The sequence below is a fragment of the Durio zibethinus genome, unplaced genomic scaffold (assembly GCF_047325235.1).
Source record: "Durio zibethinus cultivar Kanyao isolate XHJ-2024 unplaced genomic scaffold, ASM4732523v1 HiC_scaffold_388, whole genome shotgun sequence".
Classification (NCBI taxonomy): Eukaryota; Viridiplantae; Streptophyta; class Magnoliopsida; order Malvales; family Malvaceae; genus Durio; species Durio zibethinus.
The window spans coordinates 540,001-545,000 of record NW_028323011.1 but is presented as its reverse complement, the minus strand read 5'-3'; positions in this window follow the sequence as shown (position 1 = coordinate 545,000).

The following is a 5,000-nucleotide window of genomic DNA, read 5'->3' as shown; positions in this document are numbered from 1 at the left end:
GTGCCGATGGTGGTCGAGGCAACCGCCCGCACCAGGGCCCAGCGTGTGCCGATGGTGCTCGAGGCAACCGCCCGCACCAAGGGCCCAGCGTGTGCCGATGGTGGTCGAGGCAACCGCCAGCACCAGGGCCCAGCGTGTGCCGATGGTGGTCGAGGCAACCGCCCGCACCAGGGCCCAGCGTGTGCCGATGGTGGTCGAGGCAACCGCCCGCACCAGGGCCCAGCGTGTGCCGATGGTGGTCGAGGCAACCGCCCGCACCAGGGCCCAGCGTGTGCCGATGGTGGTCGAGGCAAGCGCCCTCACCAAGGCCGAGCGTGTGCCGATGGTGGTCGAGGCAACCGCCCGCACCAGGGCCCAGCGTGTGCCGATGGTGGTCGAGGCAAGCGCCCGCACCAAGGCCGAGCGTGTGCCGATGGTGGTCGAGGCAAGCGCCCGCACCAGGGCCCAGCGTGTGCCGATGGTGCTCGAGGCAAGCGCCCTCACCAAGGCCGAGCGTGTGCCGATGGTGGTCGAGGCAACCGGCCGCACCAAGGGCCGGCGTGTGCCGATGGTGTTCGAGGCAACCGCCCGCACCAGGGCCCAGCGTGTGCCGATGGTGGTCGAGCCAGGAGCCCGCACCAAGGGCCGGCTTGTGCCGATGGTGTTCGGGGCAAGCGCCCGCACCAGGGCCCAGCGTGTGCCGATGGTGCTGGGGGCAAGCGCCCGCCCCAGGGCCCAGCGTGTGCCGATGGTTATCGGGGCAACCGGCCGCACCAGGGCCCAGGGTCTGCTGATGGTGCTCGAGGCAACCGCCCGCACCAAGGCTCAGCATGTGCCGATTGTGATCGAGGCAACAACCCACACCAGGGCCCAGCTTGTGCCGATGGCGGTCGAGGCAAGTGCCCGTACCGAAGGGCAGCCTATGCCGATGATGGTCGATGCATGTGCCATCACCATGCGTCATCATGTGCCATTGATGGTCGAGGCCTTGGCCGAAGTTCGATTTTGAGCCACGGTGCCCATGCTTGGCTCCAGCATGTGCTGGTGCCGCATTTTTTTCACTCGGGACAGCATCGTCGGAGCATCGCCGGAGCATCGCCGGAGTACCGCCGGAGAACCTGACCGGCGGCATTGGGGTTCCGGCGATTGGGAGGGGGGCCGGGGGGGTGTGCGCACATGATGTGCGATGGGTGCTGGTACTTGGCCTTGTGTTGGCCCCCTATCCCTCATCAAACCTCTGAGAATTCACACCCCCTTAAAGAGCATTTGAGATTTTACAGGTTTGCTACCAGTAGCCGTTAAAGTGTCTGAAATGGGGACACTTTTTTCAAACGGTCACAAAATCTTCTCTACTTCGAGTTTTTAGCTGAATTTTTTTGTGCATGCCAACAAAAATAGAAGGATCATGCCTACAAAATTTGGGGCCAAAAATCCTTATAAAAAAATTTTAAAAAATCCCGAACCGCAAAAAGTTTCGAAAATCGTGAAAAATAGAAAACGAGTCATCTTCCAACGAAACTTCACGTGAAGGCTTAGGGGACCATTGTATGAATTTACAAGCCATAAAAATGGCATTGGCACGGCAGAAATTTGAAGATGTGCCTAAACCCACCAGGGCCCAGCGTGTGCCGATGGTGCTCGAGGCAACCGCCCGCACCAGGGCCCAGCGTGTGCCGATGGTGCTCGAGGCAACCGCCCGCACCAGGGCCGATAGTGTGCCGATGGTGCTCGAGGCAACCTGTCGCACCAGGGCCCAGCGTGTGCCGATGGTGATCGAGGCAACCTGCCGCACCAGGGCCCAGCGTGTGCCGATGGTGGTCGAGGCAAGCGCCCGCACCAGCGCCCAGCGTGTGCCGATGGTGCTCGAGGCAACCGACCGCACCAGGGCCCAGCGTGTGCCGATGGTGCTCGAGGCAACCTGCCGCACCAGGGCCCAGCGTGTGCCGATGGTGCTCGAGGCAAGCGCCCGCACCAGGGCCCAGCGTGTGCCGATGGTGGTCGAGGCAAGCGCCCGCACCAGGGCCTAGCGTGTGCCGATGGTGGTCGAGGCAACCTGCCGCACCAGGGCCCAGCGTGTGCCGATGGTGCTCGAGGCAACCGACCGCACCAGGGCCCAGCGTGTGCCGATGGTGCTCGAGGCAACCTGCCGCACCAGGGCCCAGCGTGTGCCGATGGTGGTCGAGGCAAGCGCCCGCACCAGGGCCCAGCGTGTGCCGATGGTGGTCGAGGCAACCTGCCGCACCAGGGCCCAGCGTGTGCCGATGGTGCTCGAGGCAAGCGCCCGCACCAGGGCCGAGCGTGTGCCGATGGTGCTCGAGGCAAGCGCCCGCACCAGGGCCCAGCGTGTGCCGATGGTGCTCGAGGCAACCGACCGCACCAGGGCCGAGCGTGTGCCGATGGTGGTCGAGGCAACCGCCCGCACCAGGGCCCAGCGTGTGCCGATGGTGGTCGAGGCAACCTGCCGCACCAGGGCCCAGCGTGTGCCGATGGTGCTCGAGGCAACCGACCGCACCAGGGCGGAGCGTGTGCCGATGGTGGTCGAGGCAAGCGCCCGCACCAGGGCCCAGCGTGTGCCGATGGTGGTCGAGGCTGCCGATGGTGGTCGAGGCAACCTGCCGCACCAGGGCCCAACGTGTGCCGATGGTGCTCGAGGCAACCGACCGCACCAGGGCCGAGCGTGTGCCGATGGTGCTCGAGGCAAGCTGCCGCACCAGGGCCCAGCGTGTGCCGATGGTGGTCGAGGCAACCGCCCGCACCAGGGCCCAGCGTGTGCCGATGGTGATCGAGGCAACCGACCGCACCAGGGCCCAGCATGTGCCGATGGTGCTCGAGGCAACCTGCCGCACCAGGGCCCAGCGTGTGCCGATGGTGGTCGAGGGAACCTGCCGCACCAGGGCCCAGCGTGTGCCGATGGTGGTCGAGGCAACCTGCCGCACCAGGGCCCAGCGTGTGCCGATGGTGCTCGAGGCAACCTGCCGCACCAGGGCCCAGCGTGTGCCGATGGTGGTCGAGGCAAGCGCCCGCACCAGGGCCCAGCGTGTGCCGATGGTGGTCGAGGCAACCTGCCGCACCAGGGCCCAGCGTGTGCCGATGGTGCTCGAGGCAACCGACCGCACCAGGGCCGAGCGTGTGCCGATGGTGGTCGAGGCAAGCGCCCGCACCAGGGCCCAGCATGTGCCGATGGTGGTCGAGGCAACCGCCCGCACCAGGGCCCAGCGTGTGCCGATGGTGGTCGAGGCAAGCGCCCGCACCAGGGCCCAGCGTGTGCCGATGGTGGTCGAGGCTGCCGATGGTGGTCGAGGCAACCTGCCGCACCAGGGCCCAACGTGTGCCGATGGTGCTCGAGGCAACCGACCGCACCAGGGCCGAGCGTGTGCCGATGGTGCTCGAGGCAAGCTGCCGCACCAGGGCCCAGCGTGTGCCGATGGTGGTCGAGGCAACCGCCCGCACCAGGGCCCAGCGTGTGCCGATGGTGATCGAGGCAACCGACCGCACCAGGGCCCAGCATGTGCCGATGGTGCTCGAGGCAACCTGCCGCACCAGGGCCCAGCGTGTGCCGATGGTGGTCGAGGGAACCTGCCGCACCAGGGCCCAGCGTGTGCCGATGGTGGTCGAGGCAACCGCCCGCACCAGGGCCCAGCGTGTGCCGATGGTGCTCGAGGCAACCTGCCGCACCAGGGCCCAGCGTGTGCCGATGGTGGTCGAGGCAAGCGCCCGCACCAGGGCCCAGCGTGTGCCGATGGTGGTCGAGGCAACCTGCCGCACCAGGGCCCAGCGTGTGCCGATGGTGCTCGAGGCAACCGACCGCACCAGGGCCGAGCGTGTGCCGATGGTGGTCGAGGCAAGCGCCCGCACCAGGGCCCAGCATGTGCCGATGGTGGTCGAGGCAACCGCCCGCACCAGGGCCCAGCGTGTGCCGATGGTGGTCGAGGCAACCGCCCGCACCAGGGCCCAGCGTGTGCCGATGGTGGTCGAGGCAACCTGCCGCACCAGGGCCCAGCGTGTGCCGATGGTGCTCGAGGCAACCGACCGCACCAGGGCGGAGCGTGTGCCGATGGTGGTCGAGGCAAGCGCCCGCACCAGGGCCCAGCGTGTGCCGATGGTGGTCGAGGCTACCGATGGTGGTCGAGGCAACCTGCCGCACCAGGGCCCAGCGTGTGCCGATGGTGCTCGAGGCAACCGATCGCACCAGGGCCGAGCGTGTGCCGATGGTGCTCGAGGCAAGCTGCCGCACCAGGGCCCAGCGTGTGCCGATGGTGGTCGAGGCAACCGCCCGCACCAGGGCCGAGCGTGTGCCGATGGTGATCGAGGCAACCGACCGCACCAGGGCCCAGCGTGTGCCGATGGTGCTCGAGGCAACCTGCCGCACCAGGGCCCAGCGTGTGCCGATGGTGGTCGAGGCAACCTGCCGCACCAGGGCCCAGCGTGTGCCGATGGTGCTGGGGGCAACCGCCCGCACCAGGGCCCAGCGTGTGCCGATGGTGATCGAGGCAACCGCCCGCACCAGGGCCCAGCGTGTGCCGATGGTGGTCGAGGCAAGCGCCCGCACCAGTGCCCAGCGTGTGCCGATGGTGGTCGAGGCAAGCACCCGCACCAGGGCCCAGCTTTTGCCGATGGTGATCGAGGCAACCGGCCGCTCCAGGGCCCAGCGTGTGCCGATGGTTATCGGGGCAACCGGCCGCACCAGGGCCCAGGGTCTGCGGATGGTGCTCGAGGCAACCGCCCGCACCAAGGCTCAGCATGTGCCGCTGGTGATCGAGGCAACAACCCACACCAGGGCCCAGCTTGTGCCGATGGCGGTCGAGGCAAGTGCCCGTACCGAAGGGCAGCCTATGCCGATGATGGTCGATGCATGTGCCATCACCATGCGTCATCATGTGCCATTGATGGTCGAGGCCTTGGCCGAAGTTCGATTTTGAGCCACGGTGCCCATGCTTGGCTCCAGCATGTGCTGGTGCCGCATTTTTTTCACTCGGGACAGCATCGCCGGAGCATCGCCGGAGTACCGCCGGAGAACCTGA